At 39.5% G+C, this 13,741-nt stretch overlaps 1 protein-coding gene across 6 annotated transcripts in view; it reads left to right on the top strand.

The window, feature by feature from the left end:
* dnc (phosphodiesterase dunce) overlaps positions 1-13,741 on the top strand; it is a 437,944-nt gene that overhangs the window by 202,276 nt on the left and 221,927 nt on the right. The window lies entirely within an intron of this gene.

Genomic DNA, 13,741 nt, shown 5'->3' with positions numbered 1-13,741 from the left:
AAGTTAGGTTAGGCTTCATCATAACAATTCTCTCATCTTCTAGGACTCACGTTGAGTTCATCATAGTTAGATATTTTTTATAGACGTCAACTATTTATCTTCTAATAATTTCATCAAGAATTTTTATGGTTGACGAATGTCACTTCTGAGCACTTATTTAAGGTTAGGTTATACGTCATTCGTCTATAAAGGTTCACATGAAAAGAGCGTAGGTTATGTTCTAAATTAAATTACATTAGGTTAGGTTTCATCGTTTGCATATGTCAACTTTTCATCTTTTAATGCTTCTATCAAGAATTATGGTTGACGAGTGACATTTCTCAGCACTTATTTGAGGTTATGTTCTACGTCACTCGTATAAACATACATTACGAGCCATATATTCAAGGTTAACGTGTAAAAGTGCAGTTTATATTCAAAATTAAATTACTTTAAACTAGCCTGTCTTTACATTTCACTCATCTTCTTCTCCTGTTGAATTCTTCAGAGCCATACATTTTTTACAGACCCTTCCCATAATTCCACCCAGAATTTTCACAGCTGCCTGTCATTTCTGAACCCTAAACTAAGGTTAGGTTCTACATCACGTACAAGGCTACAAAAGAGTGCTATATCCAATGATGAATCAATAATGTTAAAAAACGCGTCAGGTCGCGTGAAAGGGCGAAAATCGATGACGAAAGCGAGTCGATGGTCACTTGGTCGATATACTCGCAAGAATACGCCGACAAACGCGTGGTTGGCCAGGCTCCCAATAATTTGTCTTGTCAGTGGCACTTCGGCCGTGTATTTACAATATCAAAGCGTCATTGTCCGGTTGTTCGCTCGCATGATGCATAAACGACGCTCAATCACTCGCAGACACCAACTTTCGACGCGACGCTGACAGTGACACGTGCCGTGCCTTGCTCTGCATTACAATGCAGCCGACATGCTTCTCCTTCGTTACACATACATATCGGTGCTATTGTCTGATCCTGTTTTTGTCGCTACGTGAGGCGGCATAAAACGTGTCGATCGAGAAAAGTGTTATTTAAACGGGTGACGTCTTTTGAGTGCACACACTTTTGGGCGGGAAATTTGAATTCCAACTGACGTAACAGTGTTGGAAGGTATGGACCTTGTTACTCAAACAGTGGGCGTGATTTGTTTGCGAGATTACGGTTCGCATTATTTGGACATTTTTGGCGGAAAATTTAAATTCTTGCTTCGTGATGTAACAGCTGTAGTTTATGTACAAGGTTACCGATTTCTTTCGACATCGTGAGTTGTTTGCAAAATTTTGGTATACTTGAAACTTTGTGTTGTGCAAACTTATGGAAATTAATTAAGAAACGTGTGTTGATCGAACTTGCAGCAAGTTAGCTTTTGGCGGGAAATTTAAATGGTAGTTAATCCCATGATTGTAAAGAAGCTTGATTTTTATGATTCGGTTAGGTTTCGGTTAGGTTATGATTTTGGTACACTTGAAACTTTGTGTTGTGCAAACTTATGGAAATTAATTAACAAACGTGTGTTGATCGAACTTGCAGCAAGTTAGCTGTTGGCGGGAAATTTAAATGGTAGTTAATCCCATGATTGTAAAGAAGCTTGATTTTTATGACTCGGTTAGGTTTCGGTTAGGTTATGATTTTGGTACACTTGAAACTTTGTGTTGTGCAAACTTATGGAAATTAATTAAGAAACGTGTGTTGATCGAACTTGCAGCAAGTTAGCTTTTGGCGGGAAATTTAAATGGTAGTTAATCCCATAATTGTAAAGAAGCTTGATTTTTATGATTCGGTTAAAAGTTTGAAGAACATCTAGAAAGGTAATTAATTCGATATCCGTTGAAATTCCATTTCGAAGAATGTTCAAATTCAATCTCCGTCATTCTGAAGCCATAATTAATCCTCGGGACTGTGGACATCAAACTAATTAATATCCCCGAATATCCCACCCGCTAATCCTCTTCGCGTTTATTAAAAATCGATGACCCGTTATCGCCCATACAACATTGCAAATTGGATCAAAAACGAAATATGGAGTCCATTATAGGGCGTTCCAACTTACGGACTGCAATTTGTCTCTCCCTTTTCGTAGGAACAGAAAATGGGTAGATTATCACGTTGCCAGGCGAACACAGTGCTGAAGAAGGGTACAGGAAGCTGATGTATCGGCAATCCTCTGGCACACGGTGCTCCATTGAAAACAGTTTATTCCGTAGTTATTGAATTCGAACGGTTGCGATGCACGAAATTCAATTAGACCTGGAATTGCTCGATTAATCTCACGTCAATGGGGAAAACGTTAAAACACGATTATCCGAGCTGTGGAGTAGACAAGTGCACACTTTAACTCTGGCGATCTACTTCTCGTGGGCTGAATAATCGATTGATGAGAATCGCTATAGATGCTTCATCAATGTTTTTATTGTTATATTTTGCCTGAGACAATTTCTTAATCCAATCACATTATAACCTTTGGGTTATGTTCGTTTTTAGAAAGTGGTAGGGTGATGCTAATTTATGGTATTTAAAAATATAGAGCACCTTCCATGTGGATAGAGCGCACCATACTCCACCATGTGACTCAAGCATAAGGCGTTTCAAATTCAACACACTCTCAGACACAGTGGTATGTAACTGCAACGCACCCAGAATGTAACATACAACTGTAATGTAACGTACAATACCCATCACATGTCACATGTCCTAAATAGATCTCAAGTTCGCTCCAAATTCAAAGTCCCACTGATGCAAAGCTTCCCAAGTGCCACGTGATTCCACTACAACACGCCACGAGTGCCATCTACCAGAAATGCAATGCGTCTCAAGTGCAACCAGCCCCAAATGTAATGTATCTCTGATATAATGCAGTCTGGATGCAATGTGCCATAGATACAGGGCCATTCAAGTGCCATGAGTCCCAAATACAGCATGTCCCAAGTGCTACGTACCATGAGTGCAATGCGTCCTAAGTGCAATGTGCCATAGACACGATGGCCCCCATATGTCATGTATCGCAAATACAACACATCCCAAGTGCAACCGACCCTAAGTGCAATGTCCCTCCAACGCAATGCCGCAAATACCACATGTCCTAAGCACTTGACGTCCGAAATGTAATCGGCCCTAAATGCTATATGTCCCAAATACAACACGGTACAAATGCAATCGACCCTAAATGTTACGTGGCCAAATCTGACATGTCCCAATTGCAGTCGTCCCTAAATGCAACGTCCCTCCAACGCAATGCTCCAAATACCACATGTCCTAAGCACTTGACGTCCCAAATGTAATCGGCCCTAACTGCTACATGTCCCAAGTACTACACATTCCAAATGCAATTGGTGCTAAATGCCACGTGGCCCAAATCTGACATGTCCCAATTGCAGTCGTCCCTAAATGCAACGTCCCTGCAACGCAATGCCCCAAATACCACATGTTCTAAGCACTCGACGTCCCAAGTGTACTCGGCCCTAAATGCTATATGTCCCAAATACAACACGGTCTAAATGCAATCGGCTCCAAATATCACGTAGCCCAAATCTGACATGTCCCAATTGCAGTCGTCTCTAAATTCAATATCCCCCCAACGCAATACCCCAAATACCACGTACCCTAAGCAGTTGACGTTCCAAGTGTACTCGGCCCTAACTGCTACATGTCCCAAATACAACACGGTCCAAATGTAATCGGCCCTAAATGTCATGTGCCCCAAATCTGACATGTCCCAATTGCAGTCGTCCCTAAATTCAATATCCCCCCAACGCAATACCCCAAATACCACGTGCCCTAAGCACTTGACGTCCCAAGTGTACTCGGCCCTAACTGCTACATGTCCCAAGTACTACACGCTCCAAATGCAATCGGCCCTAAATGTCACGTAGCCCAAATCTGACATGTCCCAATTGCAGTCGTCCCTAAATGTCGCCTGTCCCAAGTGCAATCAGCCCTAAATGCAATGTCCCTCTAACACCCCCAAATGCCACCTGCCAAATACTCCACGTCCTAAACACCATGTGCTCCAAACACCTCTCCTACAATCCAGCTCCAAATACAATGTCCCTCCACAACACACTTGAAATCCAATTTCTGCTCAATACACACATCCCAAATTCCCTCCCCTACAACACGGAGCCTACAATGCCCTCAAACAACCCAAGGTATTACAGCGTACAATTCGGTAGCAAAATCTGAACAATTGAGCTCGTCTAACGACGTAACCTATCGTCCAACTAAGAGGCAGTATCCGTCGTCCAAATTGTTGAGGAAGCAATAAAACTGCAAAGCTAGGAAGCGTCGCGCACAGTTGCGCAAGCTCAGACACGAAACGACCTCATTATCCCGTGCGAAAACTTAAAACGAACGTAGTTAGTTTGGAGCTTTTTACGATCGCGAAGCCTTTAACGAGACACCGCGATCACAGAGCCATCTGTTCAGCGGGAACACGAAGCACGGCCAGCCCGAGTGAATCATTAAAATCCTTTAGCGAACTGGATTACGGATCCTTTCCGTGGCCGTTTGCACGTAAAGGACTCTGTGGTTACCCGTCATGTAATTTCCTTGCGTCCTCTTCCGGGCCATTGGTCGCGGTTGATAAAGGACGGGCGCTTTTTCTGAAATTTTTACCGCGTCGTACAGGAAGTGGTACCAATTGATTTATGGCCCGGAATTAACTCGTCGAGCACGCTATTTAGTATTGCGTCGTTATCTAGATAAAATTGGATCTGTTATAAAATAATACGATTGTATGCTTATTATTTTGGTGAAACGCTCTTTGATGGGAGTACTCGGGTACACAGATAAAATCGTAAATTTCAAGGAAACCAGTGGTTGAATTTATAGAATGTATTTATAGAGTTCCAAAATGGTTCGATCATCGCGTTTGCCAACTAGAAGATATTTGCAGAAATTAGAAACGACATGGATCGTGAGTGATCGAGTGTGACACAGAATGAAATGGCGCGTCATGGTCATCAACGTTAAAATTCCGCGGTCCAAGGCAAATATAATTGAAACGCAAAATGTTTCACACAGTTTGCTTAATTTTAAGCTTTCGGATGTTTGGCCGCGAGCTGAAATTCTGTGATGTTGGTGTCGTTCAGAATTAACTTCCAAGTGAAGTAAAGGCACATTGTAATCAGTAACATTCGTTTTGAAAGTGAAAAATGTCTTTGGAACAGATGGTTGGATTTATATCAACGTCGGTTAGGTTATAGTTCTGTTTCGCGTAAAATTTGCGTAGTTATGGAGATTATTAGATTATGGAGACTAGGAGTTAATAAAATTTTTTTAATTTCAAATTGCGCAATTTGTATTTATTAATATTTATTTATTATTAACTTTACGTATGCTGGGGATTAGAAATGAAGGTTTTATTAGTTCACTATTGAATTACATTATCACTCTTACTTTATTATTTTACTCTCACTTTACTCTTACAATTATATATTCGTAACAATAAGTCATAATAAAAGTGACTAAGACGATATATCACTAAGGTACCCTACTATTTCCGGTTATTTAATGCACCCAGATATTTTCCTGCGCCGGGGGCTCCAATATCTGCACCGTCCACAATGCACCGCGTGGCGCCTCCACGCATGCGCAAGTGGCGCCTCCATACGGGACATTATTTATAAAGCAAATATCGAGGTTCCGTAATTAGTTCCCCATTAAAGGAACATTTAAACGCTGATGAGTCGAACAGGTGTTACAACGCGTGTAAAGGTGTGACGTCAATTAAATAATTAATGCCAAGTTGGCGTATGTGCGTATGTGTGTGTGTCAACGGAATCCGACACAGCACGCGTCGAGACCGCGAATTAAAAGATTGATACGAGCCAGGCGACGGGAATTGAAATCGCTTTTAATTGCGCATCGTCGGGAAACGATCGAGCTCGTTCGAGAGGAAATTGACACTTGCAGTGTGGAATAAAGATTACTGATGTGCTTTGTTCTGTTTCGCTCGACGTGGAAGTGTTGGATTAAATTAAAACCTAACTGTTCTACTGTGATGCGTTAAACTGCGTATTTTTAACTTTATCAGGTTTTAAATCACTCATATCTTTTCTCTATAAAAATTTCTTTAATGAATTTTAAAAGTTCTTTAATAAACTTTAAAACAAAGAATGATCAGAGCAATCTAAATGATCCTTTGTCACGTTCGGTTTGAATCATCATAAGAGACTTCTGCCATGTCCACTTTGAATTATAATAACAGCTCTTTGTTCACAATTTTCAAACTACAGTAGAACTCGAATTAGAGTGACTCCAAACATAAGACACAATTAATGACTTGCCAACCTGGTACATACAATGCAAACGAAACAGAGTGTACTTGGCAAAGTTAGCTACTTCAACACATAATTTTCGAGTCCGATAGAATCTGTGTATCAATATTTCATCTGACGCGAACAACCAAATGGTACTTATAGCCGTCACTCCGAGATAACTGTAAAAGCAAGGAAAAATTCTGAAATGGAGAGTGTCAACAAGATTATTACGTATAGAGGTTGCTTATGTACAGGTGTCAACCCATGAGTTGTCGCATGAGGTGGACACAAAATAAAAGTATATACATATATATTAAGGAGTGTGTTGTTATAGGAAAACCCTAGGTAGGTTACTAGCTTATGAAGTAACAGTATGTCGAATTTTAGGATTTCTTCAATATTTATATTTTCTGGGAATTGTAGGTTAGGATCCTATAGTTTCTAGAGTCTCCACAGTTCCAGAGCCTTAGTCTTTTAAGTTTGCTAGGACCTCAATAGTCCCTTAGATCCATAGATCTTCACATCACCACATTCAACATCTGTATTCCCTGGCAAGTATAGGTTAGGATGCACTAGTCATGCACTCGTGACGCACACTTGATATACTAGTGACGCACTCGTGACGCACACTTGATATACTAGTGACGCACTGGTGACGCACTGGTGACGCACTCTTGATATATTAGTGACGCACTTGTGACGCACTCTTGATATACTAGTGACGCACTCGTGACGCACACTTGATATACTAGTGACGCACTGGTGACGCACTGGTGACGCACTGGTGACGCACTCTTGATATATTAGTAACGCACTTGTGACGCACTCTTGATATACTAGTGACGCACTCGTGACGCACACTTGATATACTAGTGACGCACTGGTGACGCACTCTTGATATATTAGTGACGTAGTCGCGACGCACACTTGATATACTAGTGACGCACTCGTGACGCACACTTGATATACTAGTGACGCACTGGTGACGCACTGGTGACGCACTCTTGATATATTAGTGACGTAGTCGCGACGCACACTTGATATACTAGTGACGCACTCGTGACGCATACTTGATATACTAGTACAGGACACCTATACTTCGCCATAGTCCCCAGAGTCTCCACAGTTCCAGACCCCTAGATTCCCTATATATCCACAGTTTCAGTCTCCAGTGCCAAGTTCGCTAGGATCTCCACAGTCCACAGTCCCTCGGATCCCCAGGTCCCCACATCCCCACATTCTCTACAGTTCCCGAATTCCCCAGATTCTCACAGTCCTCGGAATCGCCATATTTCCTAGCTTCCCAGAATCCCTACGTTCCCTCGGATCATCACAGTCTCTACTGTAGACAAGCCAGGAGTTGGCGCGTAGGTCGAGCCAGAGTAAAAGAAGCCACTCGCTCCACCTATCCGCCGTGAACACTTCCAGTTACATTTCGGCAAATAAGAATAATGACCATAACTGCTGAACTTAATTCGCGCTATCTCGAGACGTTTGCCGACTGTCATTTTTGGACTAATTGATGTGTGAGCCAATATACCGAAAATGGTGGCCATTTTTCTAATCCAATAGTAGCTTTGAGTCTCGCACCAGCTCGTGGGTTGTCATCGGTAGATCAAAGCGTGTTATCCGGTACAGAGGATGAAAAGTATGCTCGTAAAATATTGACGGTCCGTGTCTCGCGGAGAGGCACTCGGTGGCGTCTCGGCGAAACATGCATCGCGCACAATGCTATGCAAATTTATCGCATGGAAGCGGCATTATCGCGGCGATTAACGGACACGTTCGAACACCGTGACGATAGTTCACAGGGGGACAGAAGTTTCTACGATAAATTCGGCGTCACGCATCGAGAAGTGTCGCTTACACGCACCGCCGTATATATTCGCACTCCAGTCACGTAATTCACGGCTCGTTCGTAGCTCGTACGTTTTTAGAATTTTTCTTGTCGTCGATGGAATCTTAATGTCTACGACACGCTCTCAATCTCTTTCCTTTTCCTTACTCGCGACAGAAATATTGTTGGGCTTATTGTTCTTCTCAAGAGTACGATTTTAATAAATGATCATGAGCACTCTCATATAAGCGCCGTAATATTTATTATATAATGTAAATAATATTCGCATAATATTACTGTATGCACATAATAATCACTGTATTTGTTATATATTATAAGCAGAATAATTGATGTTTATATAGATTGTACAATTATTGGTTTAAGATATCTTTATTTGATGGAAATATGTGTCACGTTAAGAATGCGTTCGTTAATTGGATGTTACGTAATTCCACGTTTGGAACGCTTCATGTTTAGACGCGCGAGTGTAATCCACTCTAAATAACCGATGAAGTGTTGTCACGTGCGCTATTGAAGCTCGATAATCCTCCATTTTCATCTCGGCGGTCCCAGAGGCGGGCAATTATCAAACTACTACTGAAAGTAATATGATTTAGTGATGAATCAGGACGAATTGAATGCGTTAAATCCGCCATTCAGCGGAGCTTAATTTGAAGTCGCAAAAATTTCAATCGGGGAAATCTTATAGCTTCAACTCTCTGAAAGGAAATGTGCAACTTTTACGACAAAAATGTTGCGCTTTCAATTGTACCCAAAAACTTCTTATTACACAAGATAAACATCTTTTAATTAAAATACTGTAATTAAAGAAACACAATTTCACACAAGTGTTTCATAAAAGAATTATCAACTTGATTGACAGAAAGAAGTTGTACAAGGAAATGTTCTGTTGACCATAGTCGACCATTCGAGTAACAAATCGTGGGAATATCCGAAGATTTTCGTTCCCGGGAAAGTATTTCTGGAGAAATAGCTGCAGGGTACGCGAGCTTCGATGCAGATTCGAACTAAAAAGTTTCGAGCGACAGTTTGAAATCTACTTATTTCCGAAGTCTTTTTTCCCCTGTTTGCCCGCGAGACGTGCGAATCTCAGTCGAACGGAAAGAACTTGGCCATTGTATCCGGGAAACTTTGCAATATCTATTATTTCCGATTTCGAACAATATATCACTTTTTTCTTACTACATTGTAACGTGCAGATAAAATTAATGTAACTGTATAAAGTAGTTATTTGGTGATGTATGGTGGATAAATTTAGGAATAAAGGTGTAAGAATTTGGGGGTATAGATGTGGAAGTGCAGGGATTTTGGAGTACAGGAATTTAGGTAGTAGGGACTTAGGTATGTGGGCATTTAGAAGAGTAGAAATTTAGGGGTATAGGGATTTAGGAGTTAGGGACTTGGGAGTATAGGAATTTAGGTGGTGGGGACTTAGGTGTATAGGCACTTAGGAGGGTAGGAATTTAGTGGTATAGGGATTTAGGTGATAGGGACTTACGAGTATAGGAATTTAGCTGGTGGGGACTTAGGTGTATAGGCACTTAGAAGAGTAGGAATTTAGGGGTATAGGGATGTAGGAGTTAGGGACTTAGGAGTATAGGAATTTAGGTGGTAGGGACTTAGATGTGTGGACATTTAGAAGGGTAGGAATTTAGGGCTATAGGGATTTAGGAGTTAGGGACTTAGGAGTATAGGAATTTAGGTGGTGGGGACTTAGGTGTATAGGCATTTAGAAGAGTAGGAATTTAGTGGTATAGGGATTTAGGTAGTAGGGACTTAGGAGTATAGGAATTTAGATGGTAGGGACTTAGGTGTATAGGCATTTGGAAGGGCAGAAACTTAGTGATATAAGGATTTGTCGAGTTGGCGACTTAAGAGTATTGGAATTTAGGTGGTAGGGACTTAGGAAGACAGGGAATTAGGAGCATACGAACTGAGAAATATGCAGATATAAGAATATAGGAAAACAGGAGATGGGGTTTATAGGTATACAGTTTTATGGCTATTGAAACTGAAGGGTATACGGTTTCAGGAACATAGGAAATTAAGTGTTAGGGACTTAGGAGTATGAAGACCTATGGTTATAGTCATCTAGAAGTGTTGTAATCTACAAATATGGAAATCTTGTTATTTTAAGAACTAACAATAAAGATATACAAATATACATTTTGGAATACAAAAATATAGAGATATTAAAACTTTTGGGTATAAAGATATTATAGTAAATTAAGTGTATAGGGATTTACCAAAGTAGAGTCAGCGGTGCATCCATCTATGTAGTGTCACATGGATATTCTCATCTATGGATACAAGAAAGTACCTCACCATTACACGAATCTCGATTTCGTAACTTAACCTGATATTTTAAAACTAATTAATTTTTTGTAACCTCGTTACTAATTATGCTTTTTACAGGAAGATGAGTCGAGTTTGATGTAACGCTTTAAATACAATGCTTTTTATGAAATCAGAGGGAATTTTAATTAAGGCAAACGAATAATTAATGTGCGTATGCGAATGTATACCGTGGAAAGACCATGTGGGAGCACGCAATTCCAAATTTGCATAATTTATTCGCGCTCGTTGGAATGCTCGTATATCGATGCTTCATCTGTGCCTAGTCGAAAAATATATGGGTTATCGAAGACTTTAATCGAACAGATTTTACAAGGAAAAAGTTCGGATTTACGTAATGTACGTTTGTTGTGGAGCTTCATGTAAATAGAAACGTTACGAAATTAATTATACATATTTAACTCGTTTAGCTAATTTCACTCATTCGTTTATAGATAATATTAATCAAAGTTATTTAGAGCTAATTTACTCGCGGTCGACATGTTTGCCTTCGACGTCACATTGCGAATTTAATTCGATCAAATAGTTTAACGAATCGGAATACGCAAATTGTATAAATAAATCTGAATAAATAGACATGGACGAGTTTGCAAATATGAATGTATTACAATGCAAAAATTAAAAAATTTTAAGACAAAATGGATCCCCATGGGGGAAATCCGGGTAATAATTCTTAACTTTCCTTGTCAAGAAAACTTAAATTTGGGAAAAAGGAAAAATGCTTCCAAACCATCTATACATTTTACCGTCGCTTTAAATGCCCTCAAATTGTTCACATTTTGAGAGGAATCACCATTTTTCGACATCTTAAGTGTTCCCGCAAAAGTGAGCCATTGATGAAAACAAGTGGCACGAAAGGGCCAAGTCTGGTGAGTATGGGTGGGGCAAGACCAACCAAGTGCAGAATTGTGCCTCTAACCGTTTTCCGTGTGTGATGCGGCGTTGCGTTGCAAAATCACTTTTCCGTGTCTTCTATCCCAATCTAGGCTTTTCGATCAATGCATGGTTCAAACTGATTATTCGTTGACGGTAGCGATCGTATTAACTGTTTCCACGTGGTTTCATGACACCTGATCCCGCCAAATAGTCTTCCGAAGTGATTCTTGCGACGATGGTGTCCCATGACTTTCTGCGTTTTGTACCAAAGTAGAACCAAAAGTATTGCGTTAGTAAGTTTCCACGAGACGGCGTACACTTTTTCTTTTGAACACGCAACTATTTGGTTTGAAACGTTCACCACAAAAATATGACTCGAAACGTCGATAGTTTTGAAATTGTCATAGCAAGGATAACATGAGTTTGAGTACCAGGGCAGAAATTTAATAGTTACGAGTAGCTTTGTAAGAAACATTTTTATGGGCAGAGGTTTTAAACGCCTCGGTGTGTCAGATTCTGATGACGTGTTAAGGGTCAAAGTTAGCGAGATGATTAGGGGACTTTGTGCGAAGGGTAGAATGTTTGTACATGTATCGAATGGCACTTTCTGTTGATGTTTGAAGAGGAAGATTATCATGTGACATGTGACAATACAAGATGAAGTGAATGAACTCCAACTCGTTTCTGTCTTGAAGGTATCTTGGTTGTGATGTTTGGTAGTTTCTGATCATATGATATGAATGAGATGATGATCATATCATATGTTAATCATATGTTATTCATATGTTGCTCATATGTTAATCATATGTTACTTATATGTTACTCGTATGTTAATCGTATGTTACTCATATGATACTCATATGCTAATCATATGTTACTCATATGTTACTCATATGTTACTCGCATGTCAATCATATGTCTACTCATATGTTAATCATATATCTACTCATATGTTACTCGTATGTTAATCATATGTCTACTCATATGTTAATCATATATCTACTCATATGTTACTCATATGTTGCAAGTGTTAAGTGTCAAAATTAGCGAGGTGAAAGAACGCACCTGCTATTGTATAGTTCGAAACTGTTCACCACAAAAATATGATGCTGAAATCGTCTGAACAATTTCGATCGTCAACAGTTTTGTAAAGAAAGCTAGAAAAAATCCGAATCAACCGGCAATATAAACCGCGTGTTCGATTTTCGAATATTCCTTTACGACTTCATTATTCATAGATTTCTCGAGAATCGATGTTAATATCTTGTGGCTGCATTCAATCTTTCGTTATTGCCTGCGTCCTAACGATGTATTTCTGTTGATGTAATGACCACGTAATGAACCATAAATGTGCAACGCCAATTATTGGATCGCTAGGAATGCTCGAGGCGTTAGAAACACGTGTTTCTCATCGACTGTGTCCCCGTTAAATGGAGGCAGACGTCAGGATTCATCAACGTCACACGACGTAGCTCAATGTTCACACATTATTGAATGCCTTTATTAAAAATATTCCCACTCGTTACAGCTGAAAAATACGAAGAAACAATAGACAAGGTCGTCGTACAAAATAATAATTAGTACCAAGAGTTATCGATCACGTACGTTTTTAAAATTAATAACCATTCCTACGCGACGAAACTTTATGAATACGAAATAGAACTTGTATTACCTTTTTTTAAATAATAGTTAAGATAAATATAGAGGGAAACATGATTGATCACATAGAGTACATAATTTTCTGACTGACAGGTTCATTACTAGAAATAATTAGTAATTAAAATGTATACGATCGGTTTACAATCAGCATAATCATTACTTGCGTATGAAATATTGCAAAACATGTTTTGCTCGCTTTGAGAAAATGTCTCATAATTTTCCGACTGAGAACAAATTCAGGACTTTAAAAATTTTCCAACGTTCTTTAATGAACGTTCATTAGAAATAGACCATTAAAATTCAGTTTGTAAATTCCACGAAAAAATGGACACATCGCTTCAATTATTCCGTGGAGCGAAAATATTAAGTCTCATTCTCCTTTCCCTTTGTCGCGGATATGTTTTAAACGCGCAGCACGTAAAAGCTACATTTTGAGGTCGTTGTTGACAAATTGGATGAAATGGAAAATATCGGACCCTTTGTATTTCTACGAGATTACATCTTCCTTCGTTCACTAACAAATCACTCTCTTCAAAATAAATCCAAACAATTTTTCAAATTTTCAAACTTCATTTTTCAAAATCAGAAATTTTACCGTAGCGTCTTCACAGCTGCACTGCGCAGAATTTCTCTCCCTTTCTTTATTTTTAGCCCCAATTCAGAAATTCTGAAAGTGTCATCCGTCAGTGATGAAGAAACTGTTTCATTGAAAAAAAAAAAAACAGAAAATTGGT

The sequence above is a fragment of the Megachile rotundata genome, chromosome 16 (assembly GCF_050947335.1).
Source record: "Megachile rotundata isolate GNS110a chromosome 16, iyMegRotu1, whole genome shotgun sequence".
Lineage (NCBI taxonomy): Eukaryota > Metazoa > Arthropoda > Insecta > Hymenoptera > Megachilidae > Megachile > Megachile rotundata.
This window is presented reverse-complemented; position numbering and strand designations above follow the sequence as displayed.